The sequence below is a fragment of the Balaenoptera ricei genome, chromosome 1 (assembly GCF_028023285.1).
Source record: "Balaenoptera ricei isolate mBalRic1 chromosome 1, mBalRic1.hap2, whole genome shotgun sequence".
Taxonomy (NCBI): Eukaryota; Metazoa; Chordata; class Mammalia; order Artiodactyla; family Balaenopteridae; genus Balaenoptera; species Balaenoptera ricei.
This window is the reverse complement of record NC_082639.1, coordinates 16,233,100-16,258,848: the sequence shown is the minus strand read 5'-3', so window position 1 is coordinate 16,258,848 and position 25,749 is coordinate 16,233,100. Positions and strand designations below refer to the sequence as shown.

The 25,749-nt window shown below is 38.5% G+C and overlaps 1 protein-coding gene across 3 annotated transcripts in view; it reads left to right on the top strand.

Annotated features, from left to right (window-relative positions):
- EIF4G3 (eukaryotic translation initiation factor 4 gamma 3) overlaps positions 1-25,749 on the top strand; it is a 399,095-nt gene that overhangs the window by 123,378 nt on the left and 249,968 nt on the right. For all 3 annotated transcript variants that reach the window (XM_059915394.1, XM_059915429.1, XM_059915351.1), the window contains exon 4: positions 17,535-17,663. The gene's annotated coding sequence lies outside the window, so the exon portion shown is untranslated. The remainder of the gene's footprint in view (positions 1-17,534; positions 17,664-25,749) is intronic.

Sequence of the window (25,749 nt, the reverse complement as noted above, 5' to 3'; positions counted from 1 at the left end):
GATATTGAGCTGAATGAGCTGTTTATATATTTTGGAGATTAATCCTTTGTCCATTGATTCGTTTGCAAATATTTTCTCCCATTCTGAGGGTTGTCTTTTTGTCTTGTTTATGGTTTCCTTTGCTGTGCAAAAGCTTTGAAGTTTCATTAGTTCCCATTTGTTTATTTTTGTTTTTATTTCCATGACTCTAGGAGGTGGATCAAAAAAGATCTTGCTGTGATTTATGTCAAAGAGTGTTCTTCCTATGTTTTCCTCTAAGAGTTTTATAGTGTCCGGTCTTACATTTAGGTCTCGAATCCATTTTGAGTTTATTTTTGTGTATGGTGTGAGGGAGTATTCTAATTTCATTCTTTTACATGTAGCTGTCCAGTTTTCCCAGCACCACTTATTGAAGAGACTGTCTTTTCTCCATTGTATATCTTTGCCTCCTTTGTCATAGATTAGTTGACCATAGGTGCGTGGGTTAATCTCTGGGCTTTCTCTCTTGTTCCATTGATCTATGTTTCTGTTTTTGTGCCAGTACCATATTGTCTTGATTACTGTAGCTTTGTAGTATAGTCTGAAGTCAGGGAGTCTGATTCCTCCAGCTCCGTTTTTTTCCCTCAAGACTGCTTTGGCTATTCGGTGTCTTTTGTGTCTCCATACAAATTTTAAGATGATTTGTTCTAGTTCCATAAAAAATGCCATTGGTAATTTGATAGGGATTGCATTGAATCTGTAGATTGCCTTGGGTAGTATAGTCATTTTCACAATGTTGATTCTTCCAATCCAAGAACATGGTCTATCTCTCCATCTGTTGGTATCATCTTTAATTTCTTTCATCAGTGTCTTATAGTTTTCTGCATACAGGTCCTTTGTCTCCCTAGGTAGGTTTATTCCTAGGTATTTTATTCTTTTTGTTGCAATGGTAAATGGGAGTGTTTCCATAATTTCTCTTTCAGATTTTTCATCATTAGTGTATAGGAATGCAAGAGATTTCTGTGCATTAATTTTGTATCCTGCAACTTTACCATATTCATTAATTAGCTCTAGCAGTTTTCTGGTGGCAGTTTTAGGATTCTCTATGTATAATATCATGTCATCCGCAAACAATGACAGTTTTACTTCTTCTTTTCCAATTTGTATTCCTTTTATTTCTTTTTCTTCTCTGATTGCCGTGGCTAAGACTTCCAGAACTATGTTGAATAATAGTGGTGAGAGTGGACATCCTTGTCTCGTTCCTGATCTTAGAGGAAATGCTTTCAGTTTTTCACCATTGAGAATGATGTTTGCTGTGGGTTTGTCATATATGGCCTTTATTATGTTGCGGTAGTTTCCCTCTATGCCCACTTTCTGGAGAGTTTTTATCAGAAATGGGTGTTGAATTTTGTCAAAAGCTTTTTCTGCATCTATTGAGATGATCATATGGTTTTTATTCTTCAGTTTGTTAATATGGTGTATCACATTGATTGATTTGCGTATATTGAAGAATCCTTGCATCCCTGGGATAAATCCCACTTGATCGTGGTGTATGATCCTTTTAATGTGTTGTTGGATTCTGTTTGCTAGTATTTTGTTGAGGATTTTTGCATCTATATTCATCAGTGATATCAGTCTGTAATTTTCTTTCTTTGTAGTGTCGTTGTCTGGTTTTGGTATCAGGGTGATGGTGGCCTCATAGAATGAGTTGGGGAGTGTTCCTCCCCCTGCAATTTTTTGGAAGAGTTTGAGAAGGATAGGTGTTAGCTCTTCTCTAAATGTTTGATAGAATTCACCTGTGAAGCCATCTGGTCCTGGACTTTTGTTTGTTGGAAGATTTTTAATCACAGTTTCAATTTCATTGCTTGTGATTGGTCTGTTCATATTTTCTGTTTCTTCCTGGTTCAGTCTTGGAAGGTTATACCTTTCTAAGAATTTGTCCATTTCTTCCAGGTTGTCCATTTTATTGGCATAAAGTTGCTTGTAGTAGTCTCTTAGGATGCTTTGTATTTCTGCAGTGTCTGTTGTAACTTCTCCTTTTTCATTTCTGATTTTACTGATGAGTCCTCTCCCTCTTTTTCTTGATGAGTCTGGCTAATGGCTTATCAATTTTGTTTATCTTCTCAAAGAACCAGCTTTTAGTTTTATTGATCTTTGCTATTGTTTTCTTTGTTTCTATATCATTTATTTCTGCTCTGATCTTTATGATTTCTTTCCTTCTGCTAACTTTGGGTTTTGTTTGTTCTTTTAGGTGTAAGGTTAGATTGTTTACTTGAGATTTTTCTTGTTTCTTTAGGTAGGCTTGTATAGCTATAAACTTCCCTCTTAGAACTGCTTTTGCTGCATCCCATAGGTTTTGGGTCATCGTGTTTTCATTGTCATTTGTCTCTAGGTATTTTTTGATTTCTTCTTTGATTTCTTCAGTGATCTCTTGGTTATTTAGTAACGTATTGTTTAGCCTCCATGTGTTTGTCTTTTTTACGTTTTTTTCCCTGTAATTCATGTCTAATCTCATAGCATTGTGGTCAGAAAAGATGCTTGATATGATTTCAATTTTCTTAAATTTACTGAGGCTTGATTTGTGACCCAAGATGTGATCTATCCTGGAGAATGTTCCGTGCACACTTGAGAAGAAAGTGTAATCTGCTGTTTTTGGATGGAATGTCCTATAAATATCAATTAAATCTATCTGGTCTATTGTGTCATTTAAAGCTTCTGTTTCCTTATTTATTTTCATTTTGGATGATCTGTCCATTGGTGTAAGTGAGGTTTTAAAGTCCCCCAGTATTATTGTGTTACTGTCAATTTCCTCTTTTATGGCTGTTAGCAGTTGCCTTATGTATTGAGGTGCTCCTATGTTGGGTGCATATATATTTATAATTGTTATATATTCTTCTTGGATTGATCCCTTGATCATTATGTAGTGTCCTTCTTTGTCTCTTGTAACATTCTTTATTTTAAAGTCTATTTTATCTGATATGAGTATAGCTACTCCAGCTTTCTTTTGATTTCCATTTGCATGGAATATCTTTTTCCATCCCCTCACTTTCAGTCTGTATGTGTCCCTAGGTCTAAAGTGGGTCTCTTGTAGACAGCATATATATGGGTGTTGTTTTTGTATCCATTCAGCAAGCCTGTGTCTTTTGGTTGGAGCATTTAATCCATTCACGTTTAAGGTACTTATCGATATGTATGTTCCTATGACCATTTTCTTAATTGTTTTGGGTTTGTTTTTGTAGGTCCTTTTCTTCTCTTGTGTTTCCCACTTAGAGAAATTCCTTTAGCATTTGTTGTAGAGGTGGTTTGGTGGTGCTGAATTCTCTTAGCTTTTGCTTGTCTGTAAAGCTTTTGATTTCTCCATCAAATCTAAATGAGATCCTTGCTGGGTAGAGTAATCTTGGTTGTAGGTTCTTCCCTTTCATCACTTTAAGTATATCATGCCACTCCCTTCTGGCTTGTAGAGTTTCTGCTGAGAAATCAGCTGTTAACCTTATGGGAGTTCCCTTGTATGTTATTTGTCATTTTTCCCTTGCTGCTTTCAATAATTTTTCTTTGTCTTTGATTTTTGCCAATTTGATTACTATGTGTCTCGGTGTGTTTCTCCTTGGGTTTATCCTGTATGGGACTCTGCGCTTCCTGGACTTGGGTGGCTATTTCCTTTCCCATGTTAGGGAAGTTTTCGACTATAATCTCTTCAGATATTTTCTCTGGCCCTTTCTCTCTCTCTTTTCCTTCTGGGACCCCTATAATGCGAATGTTGTTGCGTTTAATGTTTTCCCAGAGGTCTCTTAGGCTGTCTTCATTTCTTTTCATTCTTTTTTCTTTAGTGTGTTCCGCAGCAGTGAATTCCACCATTCTGTCTTCCAGGTCACTTATCCGTTCTTCTGCCTCAGTTGTTCTGCTATTGATTCCTTCTAGTGTAGTTTTCATTTCAGTTATTGTATTGGTCATCTCTGTTTGTTTGTTCTTTAATTCTTCTAGGTCTTTGTTAATCATTTCTTGCATGTTCTCAATCTTTGCCTCCATTCTTATTCCGAGGTCCTGGATCATCTTCACTATCATTATTCTGAATTCTTTTTCTGGAAGGTTGCCTATCTCTACTTCATTTAGTTGTTTTTCTGGGGTTTTTTCTTGTTCCTTCATCTGATACATAGCCCTCTGCCTTTTCATCTTTCTGTCTTTCTGTAACTGTGGGTTTTGGTCCACAGGCTGCAGGATTGTAGTTTTTCTTGCCTCTGCTGTCTGTCCTCTGGTGGTTGAGGCTATCTAAGAGGCTTGATGGGAGGCTCTGGTGGTGGGTAGAGCTGACTGTTGCTGTGGTGGACAGAGCTCTGTAACAGTTTAATCCACTTGACTGTTGATGGGTGGGGCTGGGTTCCCTCCCTGTTGGTTGTTTTGCCTGAGGCAACCCAACACTGGAGCCTACCTGGGCTCTTTGATGGGGTTAATGACAGACTCTGGGAGGGCTCACGCCAAGGAGAACTTCCCAGAACCTCCGCTGCCAGTGTCCTTGTCCCCACGGTGAAACAGAGCCACCCCCCACCTCTGCAGGAGACCCCCCAACACCAGCAGGTAGGTCTGGTTCAGTCTCCCCCAGGGTCACTGCTCCTTCCCCTGGGTCCCGATGCGCACACTACTTTGTGTGTGCCCTCCAAGAGTGGGGTCTCTGTTTCCCCCAGTCCTGTCAAAGTCCTGCAATCAATTCCCACTAGGCTTCAAAGTATGATTCTCTAGGAATTCCTCCTCCCGTTGCCGGACCCCCAGGTTGGGAAGCCTGACGTGGGGCTCAGAAGCTTCACTCCAGTGGGTGGACTTCTGTGGTATAAGTGGTCACCAGCCTGTGAGTCACCCACCCAGCAGTTATGGGATTTGATTTTACTCTGATTGCGCCCCTCCTACCGTCTCACTGTGGCTTCTCCTCTGTCCTTGGACGTTGGGTATCCTCCTTGGTTAGTTCCAGTGTCTTCCTATCTATGATTGTCCAGCAGCCAGTTGTGATTCTGGTGCTCTCTCAAGAGGGAGTGAGAGCACGTCCTTCTACTCCGCCATCTTGGTTAATCTAACCTACTTCTGGTTTTTAATCAATGCATTAAATACATATCCTTATAGGATTTATCACATGATTTGTTTCTTTACTTACTGTGATTTTCTTTCTATTGGAACTCCTAAGGATAAGGGCTATTTCATTTTTAAAGCTTAATACAGTGCCTGACAGAGCATTGATGCTTAGTCAGTGTTGACTGTATGTCAGAGGAGGTAAAATTAGGAATCATATCAAATTGGTTTGTATTACGGTTATCTGTCCTGTCCTTTATATTCTGTCCTAACGTTAGCAGACCCATTATTAAACAAAACAAAACAACTTTTGTTATATGTCAGTTATACCTCAGTTAAAAAAAATAATTAACCAGTCTAAAAAAATATCTGTTTTAGGCTTTATTCTGTGTGGTGCTAGGTCTGTATTGATCCTAGGACTGCTGAAATTAGGTTGATTGTCTTTCAGTCACCTTTTGTCTTTAAAATTCTGAGATTCTCACTTTCGTTTAGTTTTAGTTTAGGACATTACTAATTCATCTTATGATAATCTTGTTTGTTCTTTTATAATTCTGAGCAGAGAAATTAGCCATATAGATTCCATTGAGAGGGTGAGCACTGTCTTGAATATGCAACTATTAACACTGACCAAATAGATCCAGAAATAAATTTAGCTTTGGTTTGTTGCCCCCTGGTTTATAAATTCACACTTTTTCATATTTTCATTTGCTAGTTTTCATAATTAGCTTAGAGACTACCTGAAACTTTGATATGAACCTACTTCTAAATTTATCTTCTCTAGCCCTGACTCCTCTTCTGAGCTTAGATTCAGATATTGAACTGGCTACTTATCACTTCCATTTGGATATCTAATAGGCATATATTGATTTTGATTACCCTTTCCCCTAAATCTGCTCTCCCTATCTCACATGAATATCTCCACCCACTTAATATTTCAAGCCATAAACTTAAAAGCCATCCTGTATTTCCATAATTATTATCACTTTATATTATATATTTAAAAAATTATTAAATCTGTTACGATTATCTTATTACCTTCAGCTAGGATGTAAACTCCATGAAGACAGAGATTTTAGAGTCTTATTCACCTAATTTTGTATCCCATGTACCAGTGCATGGCATACAATTTGTTCTCAGTAAATGTATATTAAATAAGTGAATCAGTCAATCCTCATTCCCTCTGTCCCTTCCGTTCAGTCAAATCAGTAACAAATCTGTTGGCTCTGCCTCTAATATACAACCCAAATTGGTCCACTTCTTTTCATCTTTATTTTTACTGTTCTAAGCTACCATCAATTTTGGCCTAGCTTATTGTGATAGCTTTTAAACTAATGTGTTTCCATTCTTGTACTCTTCGATTCTTTCTTTTCACAAAGCAACCAAAATGATCTTTGGAAAACATCAGATCTGGTCATGCTCCTGCTTAAAATTTCCAATAGTGGGACTTCCCTGGTGGTCCAGTGGTTAAGAATCCGCCTTCCAATGCAGGGGATGCAGGTTCGATCCCTGGTAGGGGAACTAAGATCCCACATGCCGTGGGGCAACTAAGCCTGCATGCCGCAGCTAATGAGGCTTTGCGTGCCACCACTAGAGAAGCCCGTGCGCTGCAATGAAGACCCAGCGCAGCCAAAAAAAAAAAAAAAAAAGAAAAAAGAAAAATTTCCATTAGCTTTCTATTACACTTAGAATAATATCCCAAGTCCTTACCATGCTAACAAGCCCTTAAGTAATATTGCCTCTGCTGCTATCTCTTTTTAGCCTGATGATGGGGGGACTACCCCCGACCCCCCACTTGTAACAGTTTAGTCACTCCCATTTCTTGACCTTGTCAAGATCTCAGGGTCTTATATTACACCTGTTGTTTTCTCTGCCATGTGAGGTCTTTTCCTAGTTTTTGTTATTGCTATGTAACAAATCACCACAGAATTAACAGCTTAAAATAGCACCCATTTATTACTTCACAGATTCTGTGGGTCTGGGCTAGTAGGGTCCTCTGCTCAGGACCATGCTGAAATTAAAGTGTTGGCAAGGACTGGAAACTCATGTAAGGCTTGGGGTTCACTTCCATACCCATTAGGATAGTTGGAAGAATTTATTTCCTTGTAGTTGTTGGACTGAGGTCCCTGTTTTCTTGCTGGCTGTTGGCTAGGAATTGCTCTCAGCTCCTAGAGGCTACCTTTGGGTCCTTGCTATGTGGCCCTCGCATAACCTGTAAGTCAGCTTAGTCTTTAAGAAAGCAGGAGAGGGGCTTCCCTGGTGGCGCAGAGGTTGAGAATCTGCCTGCCAATGCAGGCGACACGGGTTCGAGCCCTGGTCTGGGGAGATCCCACATGCCACGAAGCAACTAGGCCCGTGAGCCACAACTACTGAGCCTGCGTGTCTGGAGCCTGTGCTCTGCAACAAGAGAGACTGCCATACTGAGAGGCCCGCGCACCGCGATGAAGAGTGACCCCCGCTTGCCGCAACTAGAGAAAGCCCTTGCACAGAAACGAAGAATCAACACAGCCAAAAATAAATATAAATAAATTAATTAATTAAAAAAAAAAAAAAGCAGGAGAGTACCTCTCTGATTCACTGTGTTTTAAAGAGCTCACCTAATAAGTTCAGACACACCCAGGATAATCTCTTTCTTGATTAACTTGAAGTCAACTGTGTAGTTACCTAGCCATAGGAGTGATATTTCATCATATTCACTGGTATCTTAAGGGGAAGGAATTATATAGGGTACCTGCACCAGAGACAGGAATATTGAGAGCCATTTTAGAATTCTGCTTGCAACAATTTGTCCTCTGGCCCCGAAGGATTCACACTTGGTATGCTGTTTGTTACCTTTTATACCTAGACATGTTTGGAGGCCAGGTGTTTTTTTCTTAGTTTTATTCTATTGTTACTGATCTGTGGTAGGTACTCAACTGTTAACATTGAAAAAGCAGCTAATCTGCTTTTCTTTCTCTTGTTTCCATTGCCAATTAATAAATATGAAAAGAAACAATCTTCAGAATTGAACCCAGTACTACAGAGTCCATGATAGAACTGATGACTTAAAAAAAATGCACAACATGAGAATTGCAAGTTAAGTTTTATTTGGGGCAAAAATGTGGACTGCAGCCCGGGAGACAGCATTTCAGATAGCTCTGAGAGACTGCTCCAAAGAGATGATGGCGGGAGCCAGGTAATATAGAAGTTTTGTAACAAAGGGCAGGTAGTCTGAACATCAAAAGATTATTGTTAATTAAAGAAAACCAGATATCTCAAGTTAAGGAATTTAGCGCTTTTCTGTGTATGGGAGGATGCAAGAGACTGGGCTCACTGAAATCATTCCTTTGGTATGCACCTCAGCTTTCTGGGGCCAGTATCCTGTGTTTTCACATCCTGAGTTTCCTCAGGGCTCATGGTAGGGAGTGGTTACAGTCTGATGGCTGCTAGATGGCAGGTTTTTTTTTTTTTTTAAATATTTATTTATTTATTTGGCTGCATTGGGTATTGGTTTGCGGCACGCAGGATCTTGGATGTAGTGTGTGGGATCTTTCGTTGTGGTGCATGGGCTCTTTGTTGCGGCGCGTGGGCTTCTCGCTAGTTGTGGTGAGCAGGCTCCAGAGCTAGCGGGCTTGGTAGTTGCGGCGTGAGGGATCTCTCTCTCTCTCTCTTTTTTTAAAAAAAGATTTATTTATTTATTTTATTTGGTTGCACCGGGTCTTAGTTGCGGCAGGCAGCCTCCTTAGTTGTGGCATTCGAACTCTTAGTTGTGGCATTCGAAATCTTAGTTGTGGCATGCATGTGGGATCTAGTGCCCTGACCAGGGATCGAAGCTGAGCCCCCTGCATTGGGAGCGCAGAGTCTTATCCACTGTGCCACCAGGGAAGTCCCATGAGAGCTCTCTTAGTTGTGGCCCACGGGCTCTAGAGTGCGTGAGCTCAGTAGTTGTGGCACTCGGACTATCGTGGTTGTGGACCATGGGCTCTAGATCGCGCTAGCTCAGTAGGTTGCGGTGTGTGGGTTTAGTTGCCCCGTGGCATGTGGGATCTTAGTTCCCTGACCAGGGCTCGAACCCGCGTCTCCTGCATTGGAAAGGGGATTCTTAACCACTGGATCACCAGGGAAGTCCCGGCAGGTAGTCTTTTCAGCCGTGAGTTTCCTCAGGGCTCACCGGCTCACATTGGAGGGCTGCAGATGTTGATGACTGTGACATCCTTTGTTTAAATATTACATTTATCAGAACTGTCCATGATAGCATCTGTTTGCTTGAGTATTTAAGTATTACTGGAATCCTGAAATTGCCTTATTTTTTAATGTGAAAAACAACTTGAATATCTGAAGTTCCATATGGTTCAACCTAATAAGTGTAGCTAAGAGTAGAACAAAGAGGAAAGTCACTTACTTTCTCTTTTTCTTGGTTATGGGAGGGGATTGGCAGTGATAATGTCAGAGAGACTTTGAAAAATGTCATGATACATAGTAAAATCTTCTAGTATCCACTGTAATGTTCCTTTTTAGTTGACTAAACCAGCTTTTATTTATTTCCCAATATCTGTAATTAAAAATATCTCTAGATACTGGGAAATAAATGACCTGAAGGAAGAACTAGGATGATATATATGAAAAACTAATCAGAAGGAGAAACTACTTATCCATTCAGCTGCTAGAGGATCTCATATAGAGTATTGAAATTAACCAAGTAAGAAAAACTTTGGAATCTTTCCAGTCTACCAGAAATTGAACTTGGTCATTTCCATGTGGGAATTGCAGCTGTTGGAATGCTTTTAGATGACTTCACTAAATAAACTTCATCTTGGGATAAAAAGTTAAGGGATGGCTTCTCAGACATAAACCGTGTGCCCTTTTAACCTTTATATTAATCATTTTTTGCTGAAAACATTAATATTTCTTGATAGGAATCCTTTGTAATTCTTTTAATAAAGATTTAATGTGTGTTTTTAAGTGCTATGTTTTCATTGCATATATTGTGCAATATATGCATATATTATGTAGGTGCAATGAATAAAGATATAATACTTTATATATGTGTATATAATGTTTAACAATATATCTGTATTCATTCAATGACTATTTGTCTAGAATTCAGTCACAGGTCTATACGTGAGTACTTCCTTAACACAGAAAGTTTATTCTCTCTAGATTTGCTGATTGGAAAATTCAGAATAAATTCATCAGAGCTTTACTGTTCTTATTTTTTTTTCTTTACCGTATTCCTTCTGTTGGTACATAAAGTGGGAGAGGTGGAAGAACACCATGGCAGTGTATAAGACATTCAGAGCAAATGTGCGTGCCTGCTTATTGTATAGTAAAGATAATGTCTCTTTCTGGAGCAAAAGACAGCATGCTTACTGCCCATTATAAAAGATTCAAGTTCCCTAAGTGCAGTGTTCTTTCAGGTAATGCAAGTCACCATATGTGCACTTGTCATCTGGCCCTCTTTGTGTTGCCCTGGGACTCAGGTTCAAAGTGTGGTGCAAAAATGCTCATACTCTGGCTACTGCTGTTGTTGAAAGTAATAAATAGTCCTTTGTTTTGTCAAAAAAAAAAAAAAAAACCCGGAAAGTTCATATTTGGTGATGATCATGAGGTACCCCTAGAGCCAGATTCACACACTGGCTGCCTGTATACTTTTTTTTTTTTTTTTTAATGCCTGTGTACTTAATCTATAGATGTGCTTTATTTGGCTTGTACAGTGTTTTGGAGGTCAGGAAAATTTCATGTAAAAATGTTTATTTTTAGTTTTTCTTGAAAACTTGGAAGATACTGCATGGCTTATTTCCTGAATGGCAGCACTTGGCTTCAGCTCAGTATCTGAGTATCTACTGCCCTATGGGGGATGGGTATTCTGTCCAGTTCTCCATAGTCCCTACTTCCTGTTGCTTAAACCTGGCCATTTTCCCCCCACATCTGTTTCCCACATGGTATTTTCATTGCTCTGGGGTCATTAGAGAATGATCATGTTCAGGAAACTTTAATTTTTAAATTACTATTATTTGAAAATTGTAGTTTATGTATTATAGCCTTTAATTGGCCAGAATATTTTTTCAAATCAAGTGATTTAGGGCTGAATAAATCAACTTTAAAAAAGTTTATTATTATTTATTTCATTTATTTATTTTTGGCTGTGTGGGGTCTTTGTTGCTGCGCAGGCTTTCTCTAGTTGCATCGAGCAGCGGCTACTCTTCGTTGCGGTGCATGGGCTTCTCATTGTGGTGGCTTCTCTTGTTGTGGAGCATGAGTTCTAGGGCGCATGGGCTTCAGTAGTTGTGGCGCACAGACTCAGTAGTTGTGGCTCGTGGGCTCTAGAGCGCAGGCTCAGTAGTTGTGGTGCACGGATTTAGTTGCTCTGCAGCATGTGGGATCTTCCCGGACCAGGGCTCAAACCCGTGTCCCTTGCATTGGCAGGCAGATTCTTAACCACTGCGCCACCGAGGGGGCCCTCAACTTTATACTTACTGACTCATCTTAATTTCCATGACCTTTATGGTTTAGCTTTAAACTTTCAAAAGATTCTTCGAGTTACATTGGTCAGCAACCACCAAATATCATTGATTTTATAGGAGATGATTTTAGGTAGAACTCTTGAATGAAAATTTACTAGCTAGCTGAAGTTTCCACTAAGATAAAATTTTAGAGGTTTTCTTTTATTTTCTTTTCATATTCTTACTCCTCTTGTAGAACAGCAATATAACTAGTACCAGTGTAACTAGTATTTTACCCCAGGTCCTACCTAAGTAATTTGCTTGTTTTGGTCTGTAAGCTTTTTTAGGGAGTGGAAGAGGATTATAACATACCTGCATAGAAGTGCATAAAACATAAAAGTAGAGTTTAACAAATAATTTTAAAGCAAAATCTGTGTCTCACCTCCCAGGTGTAAAAAAATAAAACATAATGTGGCCTTACCTGATCTTAACTCCTTGTCTTCCCAATATGTCTGCCTTAAAAAAAAAATCCTGCTCTTATTTACAGTGTTGCCATCCATTTATGCATTTCTAAATTAGTATAGTCAAGTTTTGTTTGTTTTGGAACTTTTTTGGAATCATACTCTGTAGTCTTCTGTGTTCTCTTTCACTCAGTATCATTAATGAGTGTCATTCAAGTTGTGATGTGTTGCTGTAGTTTTAAATTTGATTTCCATGTAGGAAAATATTTCATTATTGATCCATTCTCCTGCTAGTGAATGGCTGTGTTATTTCCAGTTTTTGGTAGTAAGAACAATGCAACTATGGACATTTTTGTACACGTACCTTGGTGCACATTTTCCTATTTCTCGCAAATGTATACCTAGGAAGAGCTAGGTTATAGGGTATGCTTGTTTTCAAGGTTACTAACTAATGCCAAATTCTTTCCCAAAGAGCTTATACCAATTTACATTTCCACCAGCATATGAACGAGAATTCTGGATGCTCTACATTATTGCCAATGCAAAACTATAATATCCATAAAAAGTAAATGTTTCTTGGGCATATAATCTTTTAAACTTAAATACAGGACACACACACACACACACTCTGCATACCACAAAATGGTTGATTAATTTTGCTTAAGGTGACTATTGCATAAAAGACAAAAATCTTTTTAGCTTTGGAGGTGGTTAAGTAGTTGCCATAATTAGCTATTTTATACTTCTACTCCCAGCCTCCATAATTGAGATGGTACTAATAATAAATAATGGGAAAACATGTTTTTTTCCCCTTTACATGAGAACTTCTTGTCACTACCTTCAAAGGACATGGATTATAACAGTATGATCTGAAATGGAATAAGTTAGCCAGAGAGGAGAAGAAACTGTAGCCAGAGACTAGAAAATTCAATAATCATTCATCTAGGAATATTTTAAAAGAAGATATTCAAAGTTTCATGTAACTTTGAATTTTATCCTCGACAACCTCATTAGCCCTTGTGCCATTTCCTTGGGATAGGGTTGTGTTACCTACTTATATTTTGTATAATTTCTAATTGAAGATGGTATACCTTTTTCCCGGGCAAAGGCAGTAAGTTCTATAGTACACTAAAAGCAAGCATGTAGTACGTAATGCAGTATGACACTTGTAATAGGGGGTCTTTTTGAATTAAATAGATCACAGTGAAGGCCAGAGATTTATTGCATGTAGTAGCTTTTTTTTGGGAGAATTTTTAAGAATGACATGATTCTCCTATTATTATGATACAGATTTATTTTCTTTGGTTTGCTTTTATTAGTAGAAACCTCCAAATTTGGGAGGGAATACTCTACTAGAATATACAATACCAAAGGATTCCTGCAATTTGCCTACCCCTTTAGGAACAGCAGAGAATGCATACTTCAGGGATATTTGCCTATGAAGGTTGCTTTTCACTGGTGCTTGCTTTAAGGAAAATTTTAATGTTAGCAGTAGCATGTGCTTTGGCTAAATGCCTTTTCTCCTTTTGTCAAACATCTGTATTTCATGGGGTGATAACAATATTCTAAAAAGTGCACTTAAGCAGTTTTCAGGGAAACATGAACACTAATCGTTTTTTTTGTTTAAATATTTGTGTATTTATTTTTTTATCTTTGGCTGTGTCGGGTCTTAGTTGTGGCACGCGGGATCTTCGTTGTGGCATACGGGATCTTTTGTTGCAGCACACAGGCTCTTCCTTACGGTACACGGGCTTCTCTCTAGTTATGGCGCCCGGGCTCCAGAGCCCGTGGGCTCTGTAGTTTGTGGCACGTGGGCTCTCTAGTTGCGGTGTGCTGAACACTAATCTTTATCTGAAATCATTGATTTACTTATTTTGGTCTTTGTCAGTAGAATATAGAAGAATCTCTTTGTAGTTCTAAAGGGTGTATCTTTTCTTTTTTACTCTTGATTGTTTCACATATTCATTTCAATTGGTGGCAGTTCACATCTATGTATTTTTTATGTCTTTAGTTATGTTACTTTATTTTCTTGTTATTTGCTATTTCTACCTTTTTTGCTCTCATATATTTAAGTTCCTACTTTTTGAGGTAAGATTATTTCTTCAGGGTATGTATTCCAAAATGGAATCATTCTTTGGGTGTGGTTTTAAGGCAGCTGTGATGCATTGCTCTGTAGTTCTGGGGACATGGTAAACCCATTCACAGTATCCTGTCTATGTCCTGTTTCCTTAGATCCTTGGCAATATTGGGGTGAAGTTTTTTAAAAAAAACTTATTATTTGTGTTATTTGTGATATGCATGTAGTAATATATTTTATTTATTTTTAAATTTTATTGAAGGATAGTTGATTTATAATGTGTTAATTTCTGCTGTATAGCAAAGTGATTCAGTTATACATATACATTCTTTTTCATATTCTTTTCCATTGTGGTTTATCACAGGATATTGAATATGCTTCCCTGTGCCATATAGTAGGACCTTGTTTATCCATTCTATATATAATAGTTTGCATCTGCTAACCCCAAACTCCTACTCCATCCCTCCCCAAACCCCCTCCCTCTTGGCAACCACAAGTCAGTTTATATCTGTGAGTCTGTTTCTCTTTCATAGATATGTTCATTTGTGTTGTATTTTAGGTTCCACATATAAGTGATATCATACGGTGTTTGTCTTTCTCTTTCTGACTTACTTCACTTAGTATGATAGTCTCTAAGTTCGTCCGTGTTGCTGCAAATGGCATTATTTCATTCTTTTTAATGGCTGAGTGATATTCCATTGTGTGTGTGTGTGTGTGTGTGTGTGTGTATACCACATCTTCTTTATTTCCATGTCTTGGCTGTAGTAAATAGTGCTGCTATGAACAAAGGGGTGCATGTATTTTTTTGAATTATAGTTTTATCTGGGTATATTCCCAGGAATGGGATTGCTGGATCATATGGCAACTCTATTTTTAGTTTCTGAAGGCACCTCCATACTTATTTCCATAGTGGCTACACCAATTTACATTCCCAGCAAAAGTGTAGGAAGGTTCCCTTTTCTCCACACCCCCTCCAGCATTTGTTATTTGTAGACTTTTTAATGATGACTATTCTGACTGGTGTGAGGTGATACCTCATTGTAGTTTTGATTTGCATTTCTCTAATAATTAGCAATGTTGAGCATCTTTCCATGTGCCTATGAGCCATCTGTATGTCTTCTTTGGAAAAATGTCTATTTAGGTCTTATGCCCACTTTTCAATTGGGTTTTTTTTTGTTATTCAGTTGTATGAGCTGTTTGTATATTTTGGAAATTAAGCCCTTGTTGGTTGCATCATTTGCAAATATTTTCTCCCAGTCTGTAGGTTATCCATATTGTTTATGGTTTCCTTTGCTGTGCAAAAACTTATAAGTTTGATTAGATCCCATTTGTTAATTTTTGCTTTTATTTCTATTGCCTTTGGTGGACTGACCTAAGAAAACATTGGTACGGTTTATGTCAGAAAATGTTTTGCTTGTGTTCTCTTCTAGGAGTTTTGTGATGTTGTGTCTTATATTTAAGTCTTTAAGCCATTTTGAGTTTATTTTTGTGTATGGTATGAGGGTGTGTTCTAACTTCATTGATTTGCATGCAGCTGTTCAACTTTCCAACACCACTCTTGCTGAAGAGACTGTCTTTTCTCCATTGTATATTCTTGTCCCCTTTGTTGAAGATTAACTGACCATAGGTGTGTGAGTTTATTTCTGGGCTCTCTGTTCTGTTCCATTCATCCATATATCTGTTTTTTGTTCCAATACCACACTGTTTTGATTACTGTAGCTTTGTAGTGTTGTCTGAAGTCTGGAGGGTTATGCCTCCTGCTTTGTTCTTTTTCCTCAGGGTTTCTTTGGCACTTCTGGGTCTTTTATGGTTCCATATAAATTTTAGGATTATTTGTTTTAGTTATGTGAAAAGTGTCATGGGTAGTTTGATAGGGATCAAACTAAGTCTGTAGATCGCTTTGGGTAGTATGGCCATGTAATAGTATCTTTTAATATTCATTTATTCTTAATAGCAATTTGAAAAACATTTTTCCATATTATGATTTTTTGCCCTGGGTAAATTTAATCTTTGATTGTTTTATCAGAATGAATTGGAGAATTGACCTGACATTTTGTATAGCTAACTTCTTTCACTTTATTTCATTGTGCAAATTTTTTTCCTAAAGTTAAAAATATGTGTCCATTTTGATGCTTTGCTGTAGTAGAACATCAAAATAATTTATTCTAAAGCATGTGAAATAAGAATATGAATTTATAAAGCCTTGTTGGTGAGAAATTTGCTTGTAAGAACTCTTCATTTCTGGTTATTAATTTTCTAAAGTAGATGTTTAGATAACATTCTGACTTTTATCCTTTGAAAAATTGCCCTGATGAGATTTATAAATGCTATAACATTTCATGGTAAACCTCATGCCCTTATAAATGTAATTTTCACTCCAAATTGGAAACAAAGTTTTTCAAGGAAATCATAAAGCTATTTAAAAAGCAGGGAAGAAATTAAATACAATTAATTTCAGTTTTAAACTTTGGTCACATTTTAGCATATTCGTGTCTCTTACTAGCCTGTAAGCTTTTGACTGTAGTTAGTTCTCCGTGAGTCCATTTTATTTCAGCTTTGGGAACAGGTAGCTGAGCCTTTAGGCATTTATGTCTGTTTTAGATAGACATAATGGATTCTAGGGTTAGATTATCAGGGAGTAGACTTTCTTCAGAGCCTCTGACTGATTGATTGAATTCCAGGAAAATTTAATGTCATTTGGAGACCACTTTCATTTCTCCCTGGGTAGAGTTTTTAACTCTGTGGTAGAATTCAGGGGATCTAAGAACTTGGGTAAAATAGCTAATTGACTGTTGAACTATATTAGAAAATAAAAATGATAGGAAAAAAAAGAAACACCTGCATGCTTTCTTTTAAGATCTTTGTGTATCTTCTTACAGATCTTTTTAATGTGACATGTATACTTGTGAGTATATTATATATATGCACACATATGTAGATGTAGATACACATATAGAAATATGTATGCATGTACATGTATATTTAGATGTACTTTTTTAAAAACAAAAATGAGATAATGCTCTATAAGTAACTTTTTTTGGTTCAGGTTTATTGAGGTATAATTTACCTAAAGTAAAATTCACCTTTTTTAGTATACAGTTCTGTTAGTTTTGACAAGCACAAAGAGATATGTAATCTGCACTGCAGTCATGATACAGAACAGTTATGTCATCCCCCCAGAATCTCCCTGTGCCCCTTTCGTAGTTATCGTCTTCCCTTGTAATCATTTATTTCTTTTTAGTTCCTTTTACAAAATATCATATAAATGGCATCGTACAGTATGTAATTTCTAGTCTGGCATTTTTCATTTAGCATAGTTTTTCCTTTAAAATTTTTAGTTTTAGGTATGTTTCAAGAATCTTTTATCAAATGGATGAAAATATTCATGTCGTTTTTTCTAGGAATTTCATTTGTTCAATTTTGAAATTTTAAGCCTTTAGTCAGTCTGGCACTTACTTTAGTATAAAGTGAGACAGATACTTCCATATTTAAAAAATTAGCTACTTTGGCAATATTTATTAAGATTGAGTTACTAATACTCTTACTAAATTGATTTCCTCACAGGTAACACAAGTAGCAAGACAGCCGGGACCCCCGACCCCTTCCCCTTACTCAGCACATGAAATAAACAAGGGGCATCCAAATCTTGCGGCAACGCCCCCGGGACATGCATCGTCCCCTGGACTCTCTCAAGTAAGAAAAACCTTTTTTTTTCCTAAAAGAAATTTCCATGTCAGAGCTGACTTTCTATTTTTCTTTTTAAAAAAAATTATTTATTTATTAATTTATTATTTATTTTTGGTTGCATTGGGTCTTTGTTGCCGTGCACGGGCTTTCTCTAGTTGCGGCGAGCGGGGGCTACTCTTCGTTGCGATGCACAGGCTTCTCATTGCGGTGGCTTCTCTTGTTGTGGAGCATGGGCTCTAGGTGCGTGGGCTTCCGTAGTTGTGGCTCACGAGCTCTAGAGTACAGGTTCAGTAGTTGTGGTACACGGGCTTAGTTGCTCCATGGCACGTGGGATCTTCCCGGACCAGGGCTCGAACCCGTGTCCCCTGCATTGGCAGGCAGGTTCTTAACCACTGTGCCACCAGGGAAGCCCGAATTTCTATTTTTCTAAAGCAAACTTTTAAGCAAACATACAACATTACTTGAAGAGTAATTTCTATTTTCTCTCATACATTTTTTTAGACACACCTCCCATGATAGTGACTACTAATAGTGTTACACATTTCATTTATGGAGTCATTCAAAATAAACTGTCAGTGATATTTAGTTTTCCTTTTTGTTGTTTTAGAAATTAGAGTATGACTCTATGAAGTTCATTAAAAATCTCATAAAGCACTTGTTTGCCTTTCAATGTGTAATCTGTTAGTCTCCCTTTTCGCTTTTTGGTAGAGTGTTGGTGGTTATTTTCTACTTTCGTAAAAGATATGGCTGTCTTTCCCTCTTAGTATTGATAATTTTAGAGTGCTTTTTTGTTTGTTTGGTTTTATAAGTAGATTATTGGAATTTGTTAGGCTTAAAATTTTGTTGAACTGTTAAAGAATAGTGAACTCCTTAGTTTATTTCCAAGTAACAGGCACAGGAGACACCGAAACTGTTTTAAGAAGATGTCGCTGTGGGTCCCCTGCATTTTAAGCCATTTCCAAGAAATCTTTCAGCTTGTACCAACTCACCATTACATGCTTATTTGGTCTTCCTTGTGGTTAAGAGTGGGGTAGAGTTAAGAAGAAGTCTCTTACTGGAATGTAGAGAGAGTCAAGCCAATAACCTTGAACCAAGCTGTTTGAGATTGTCAGTATTTACACGTACGAAACATTCCTTTTAATAATGAAAATTAATATTATAACATTATTTTCAATTTGGGCTTTTATATTTTAGGTCTTTAAGAGCTTGAATAATAAGAGGAAGAATTACTGAAAATAATGCTAAAAGCTGGTGATTATAAGTTAAGGGTTGATTAATGATAGTTTAAACTATAGAATGTTTGGAGAAGAAATGTACAACTTGCCAAAGCATGATTGAAATAGCGCTATTCAGGAATATGTAAATTAATTTGGGCTTAGTACTATACTTAAACTCGGTCTAAATCATTCTTGTTTAACTTTGAGTTTTAAAAGTAAAATATGTCAAAATGAATTCTTAATTGTTTAGGATGAGTTTCTAGTGTTGGTTTTCATGGCACTGAACAGAACCACCCACGCTATTAATCAGGTATGTTGGTCTGAGTCTCAGGAGGAAAGAAAAACTGTAGTAAGTTGAATAGGGAAAGTTTAATATAAAGGATTATTAAATATAATAGGGGATTGGAGTACTGAGGGATTGGCTAATAAGAAAGAAAACTCTAAATGATATAAAAATTACAAATATAAGGAGTAGCTGCTTCTCCTGGGGCCAAGATGGAGTCCCCATGGAAGAGCCTTCTTCTCCACCCTGTTACCAGAGAGTGCATGGCTGTGGCATACCTTATAGTAGAGAAGTCATTGTGGTGTCATACCAGTGGAACGTGCTAGAAATCCTTCTTCTGGAATTTGCTGGAAATTCATCTTACGGAGTGTTGAGGAAAGCTGGCTTCTGTAGCACCGGTTCCTTTAGCAAAGAGCTGCTGCAGTTCACAATGGCTAGAGGCTCCTTATAGCATCTCTGCCATAGGCACTTCAGGTAACCTTGAATCTGCTGGATCACAGGTCCCACCCATGTGGTAGAGCAGCTTGTGTTACAGCCTAAACTTACTGCAGAGCCTCCTTTTGTCCTTTCCCTCAATCAAAATTGGAAACCTCCCAGATGACTTTGTAGGTAGGTCGAGGTGTATCACACTCAAATGTAATGTATGTTCTCTCCAAAATCTAAAAAAGGCCTGTTCAGCCTTGTGCCTCTTTATTTCACGCTACTGTTAGGAGACTGCTCTCCCCACCTTGGGCTGAGATCTGGCATGATGTGGTTCTCTGAATGGTAGAGAAGTTGCTGTGGTGCCACATCAGTGGAACTTACTAGAAATCCACCCTCTGGAACTTTCCAGAATTCTGCCTTCTAAGGTGCTGAGGGAAAACTCTTCACAGGGCTGTTTCTTCTAGGAGGCACTCTGCTGCAAAATGGCTTGAGAGGGTACCAGGGGTAGCTGTTAGTTACTGGGTACTGCTGGCTGCTGCACATTGCAGCAGAATCCTGACACTGAAGAAGCTGCGCCCTCTAGAGCAGCTGGGCACTGGGGAAGTCAGGTTCTGGAGAAGCTGTCTGTTCTGCAGGAGCCTGCTCTGCATGCCTAGAGGAACCAGGAAGCAAAACCCTTTCCTCCTGCAATATCTTCACAGTGCCCTCTACTAACAAAGCTTTACATTGTGCCGGATCCATTTTCACTGTACTGGCAGACAAGTTGAATTTTGAGCTGAAAGGCAAGCAGTTGATAACTGGCACATAAGGGGAATAGCTTAGTTTTCCATTTCAAATTTTTACGGTTTCCAGTTGTGATTAGACCCCAGCAGTTGGCCCAAAGCCCTTAAGTGTTCTGAAAGACGGTGCTGCTTGCAAATGCATAGTTTGCATTTAAGAAAGGATGATCTAGCAGTGGTCTCAGTTGTCGAGCCCACAAATGCCTTTCTGTATGCCATTTTATTAGTTTCTTTTAGAAGTCAGAGTACATGAATTCCAGGGAGAAGGGTCACCAAATATTATCTTGCTACCCTTTGTGGTCTGTTTTGTTATCTTCCTAATCTGATGGATGAACCCAGTAACTCACATCTGATTTATTACCCCCCTTTTATCCCCTGCCTTTCAGACAGAGACAGCCTTATATGGATTCATTTGTCTCCTAACAATATCTTAACATCTGTTTACAGAGTGAGGAGATTTTTCTAAATTGGCATACCTGGAAAAATGGGGAGTTCTGTGGGAAACTCAGTCTCCTTAGGTTTATATATATTTTAAAATTAATTAATTAATTAATTTTTGGCTGTGTTGGGTCTTTGTTGCTGCGCACGGGCTTTTTCTAGTTGCAGCGAGCGGGGGCTACTCTTCGTTCTGGTGTGCAGGCTTCTCATTGTGGTGGCTTCTCTTGTTGCGGAGCACGGCCTCTGGGTGCATGGGCTTCGGTAGTTGTGGCATGCGGGCTCAGTAGTTGTGGCTCGCGGGCTCAGTAGTTGTGGCTCGCGGGCTCTAGAGTGCAGGCTCAGTAGCTGTGGCGCACAGACTTAGTTGCTCTGCGGCATGTGGGATCTTCCTGGGCTAGGGCTCAAACCTGTGTCCCCTGCGTTGACAGGCAGATTCTTAACCACTGTGCCACCAGGGAAGTCCCTCCTTAGGTTTAATAGTTGACATGTTTGTAGATCATTATGGAAAGTAGAACCTTCAAAATAGAGGGAAAAGAATTATAGGCTTGGAGTCAAAACAGACTCCAGGTTCTGAGACTTGGTCTGTCACTTTCTGGTTATATGATGTTGGGTAAATTATTTGATATCTCTAGAACTTGGTTTCTTCTTCTGCTATATAGGAGAGAATTAGAATTCTACCACTCTTTAAGAGGACTGTTATGAAGACTATATAAAATTCTGCCTCAGAACAGGACATGCTAACGCTTTCAATAAGTGACATTTGTTATTTTCGTGCCTGACTTGGTTCTCTTCAGGATATTCTGTGTGTGTGTGTGTGTGTGTGTGTGTGTGTCTAATCTGGCTACCTGTCTGGTATTAGTGTGAAATTTAGAAGCTCTCTCCAGGAGTTTGAGATGTCTTCCAGGTCTTTGCTTATCCCTTCCAGGATAAAAGTAGAGGCCAGGCTTGGTCATTTTCTGTTGGAAATAGTGTGGTTTATTCTTACACACAGAACTATTAGATTCAAATCAACTGCAGAAAAGATTAAAGAAACTTCTTTAACCACATGTCCTTTTTTTTTTTTTTTAAATAAATTTATTTATTTATTCATTTATTGGCTGTGTTGAGTCCTCGTTGCTGCGTGCCGGCTTTCTCTAGTTGCGGCGAGCGGGGGCTACTCTTACTTGCGGTGCGCATGCTTCTCATTGCTATGGCTTCTCTTGTTGCAGAGCACGGGCTCTAGGCGTGCGGGCTTTAGTAGTTGTGGCACTCGGGCTCAGTAGTGGTGGCTTGCGGGCTTTAGAGCACAGGCTCAGTAGTTGTGGCGTGCGGGCTTAGTTGCTCCGCGGCATGTGGGATCTTCCCGGACCAGGGCTTGAACCCATGTCCCCTGCATTGGCAGGCAGATTCTTAACCTCTGTGCCACCAGGCAAGTCCCATGAAAACATTATGAATTCTATATTTTATACTTAAAATTAAGCAAACTTTGCATTGTTTCATTTTGTGTCTTGTAAAAAATATCGGAAATTTGTTACTTGAATTATCTTAAATTACTTAAGCAAAACATAAGTGTTTCATGCTTGTTGCTTGATTGTTGGTACACATTTGTTTTAACTCAGTTAATTTTCTCATAATGGAGCTAAATTACAAAATAAGGAATCCAAACTGGCACTGATTATCAGGTTCAGTGTCTAGTCCTTTTCTTTTTTCTCTTGGTATCCCTGTCTAAACTCTTAAGCTATGTTCACAGTAATCATTGAGAAGACATGCTCAGAATAATGCCAAAGAAGTGGAGTGGTACATGTTTTCCACCCACTGTTCCTGTTCATTTGGTTCCTCTCTTTTTCTGAGAGATCAACTTGGTCATGTTAAGTAGTGGACTGAGATGGTGATGGTATGTGATCCACTGGTTAGATTCTTTATTGTCTCTGGAAATGCTAAGCAAAGGACTTCTTCACTGAGGAGTAGTGATTGATCATGGTACTTATTTTAACATTACTATTTTCATTATTACAAAAGAATATGATTAAACAACTCATGGTTCCTGCAATCTTTTTACTTTATCCAACTTCCAGACTTCATTTTCCTTTCAGAGGTCTTGTTTTACTAAGGAAAAATACTCACTATTGCCTCACAGTTGTTGATTGATGGATTGTTTCAGACTTTGCAAACTGCTTTATCTTTCTTATTAAGTTAAAGAGTGATTTTACTTACTGCAAGCAAGTTTTTATACTTTTTTTGATTTTTAAAATGTCTTTCATGAAGAAAATAAATTGAGTTTGGCAACTCTGACAGTCAGCGTTGCTAACCAGGATAAGTAGAGAAAGCTTTGAAAATGTTTTTCACATTTCATTGTTGAAATAGATGAATGTTGACATTCCTTAAAAAAAGAAAGCAAAGCAAAATTTATTGTTTTTTATACTAGCCTTCTCCCCCATGGAACATATTATGGCTGTCTAAAGCAGTCTTTGAAGTGACTGGTGTTTGGAAGCTGCATTCATGGCACATGAAGATTTGATGTAGCCTCCAGAAACTGCAGTACTGACTGCATTTAGTTGGTCCTGTTGCCAAATCTTCTGTTTTGTTTTCTTCAGTTGATAATATATGTACATACTTAAAAATTTATACCTATTGAAAATTTCATCAGCAAATACTGTCATTAAGCAGTTTACAAATTAACATACCTTTACAAATGTCATTAGTATAAAAGTAAGGCTTATAAAAATTTAAATCATTTATACCTGTGGTTTCATCTAATATATGCTAAATAATTGTGGTAAGCTCTTTTCTCTGATTCTTGAGATTTATCTTAATGTGGTCATATTTGATAGAGAATTTTAGCTCTTTTGTCTTTTTTATTAACAAAAACAGTTGCAAACATATTTATAAAGTAGGACTTCACCAGATGTTTTCCAAATTTCATCTTTAATGCAGTCTTATAGCTTACCATGAAATATGCCTAAAGGCATATTTGTTTGATTATGCTTCTCTTTGCATTGCATGTAACTAGAAAAAATTCCCAGTGATTTTCTTTCAAGATATTTGTGGTTAGTTTTTAAGTTTTGTTGTAAGAATGATAGTTAAGTGCAACTATTATTCAGACTTTCCGTACCCTAAACACCAAGTTTCAGATTCTGTTTGGGAAATCTATAAGACTAGAACCTATATTTTGAAATATCTAAGTGTGAAGAGTGAAAGTTTTAAAAATGAATTCTACATTAATTCAACACAGTTTTAAAAATCAAAGATGGGACTTCCCTGGTGGCACAGTGGTTAAGAATCCGCCTGACAATGCAGGGGCACGGGTTCGATCCCTGGTCCGGGAAGATCTCACATGCCACGAAGCAGCTAAGCCCGTGTGCCACAACTAATGAGCCTGTACTCTAGAGCCTGCGGGCCACAACTACTGAGCCCGAGTGCCACAACTACTGAAGCCTGCACGCCTAGAGCCCATGGTCTGCCACAAGAGAAGCCACTGCAGTGAGAAACCCGTGCACTGCAATGAGGAGTTGCCCCTGCTTGCCGCAACTAGAGAAAGCCCATGTGCAGCAACGAAGACCCAAGGCAGCCAAAAATTAATTAATTAATTAATTAATAAGTTAATTAATTAAAAAAGAAAAAGAAAGAATTTTCTAAGAACCAATCTGTAAGAACTGAGTGATTTCACAAGCATTTTTTTCATTGTCTTTGGTGTAAGCTCAGTTTTTTGTTGATGATGTTGTTTATTTTCATCTCAGTTCTGTCAGGGGGAAAAAGGTTTAGGATTTTATCTGTTTCACGTTTAAGGAGTTATTTCCTCTGGACACATCCTGGGAGGCGCTTCTTGATTTCTCTAGCTACCACTCATCTGTTTTAATAGGTAGTGCAAAACTTCTTCCAGAGTTTCCCTTGCAGGTTTACCTCTTTACTTCACTTACTTCCCGTAGTTTTAGAAGAAAAACTCATTTCAGCTCCACCAATCTGTTTTTTACCTAGCTGTGACATTACTTTTTCAGATTTTTATGGTTTTGAAAATTGCAGCCTCAGTTCACCTACAGAAATTAGCATGTGCCAGTAAATCAGGGGATGGGAAATAGAACAGAGAATTAAGAAATGGAGTGGTTTGACTATTCAGTTCAGAGTGCTTGTGATTTTTCCTGCAAAAATTTATATTCCATTTGTCTTAGTTAGCTCAGGCTACCAAAACAAAATACCGTAGACTGAGTGGCTTAAACAACAGACATTTCTCACATTTTTGGATGCTAGGAAGTCCAAGATCAGGTGCTGGCTGACTGATTTGGTTCCTGGTGAGAACTTCCTTCTTGGATTGCAGAAAGCTGCCTTGCCTCCTTACTATGTCCTCATATGGCAGGGGGTGGGGGGAGAGAGAGAGAGAGAGACAAGCAAGCTCTCTGATGTCTCTTACAAAGGCACTAATTCCATCATGAGGGCCCCACCCCCATGACCTCATCTAAATCGAATTGTCTCCAGAAGTCTCCATCTCCAAATACCATCACATTGTGGGGTTAGGGCTTCAATTTATGAATTTTTTGCAGGGGGCGAGGGAGGCACCTCCATCTATAGCACCATTTATGTGATTCAGAGAGCTATGGGGGAAGTGGGCAGATAGGACTACTGGGAGAAAGGTCAGCAGAGGGGATAAGTACCATAGACATGTAGAATAGTGTCCCGAGCTTAATCAGGCATATAGGTAAATGTTCTTTTTTTTTCTTTTTAATTAATTAATTAATTTTTGGCTGTGTTGGGTCTTCGTTTCTGTGCGAGGGCTTTCTCTAGTTGCGGTGAGCGGGGGCCACTCTTCATTGCGGTGCGCGGGCCTCTCACTGTCGTGGCCTCTCTTGTTGCGTAGCACAGGCTCCAGACGCGCAGGCTCAGTAGTTGTGGCTCACGGGCCCAGTTGCTCCGTGGCATGTGGTATCTTCCCAGACCAGGGCTCAAACCCGTGTCCCCTGCATCTGCAGGCAGATTCTCAA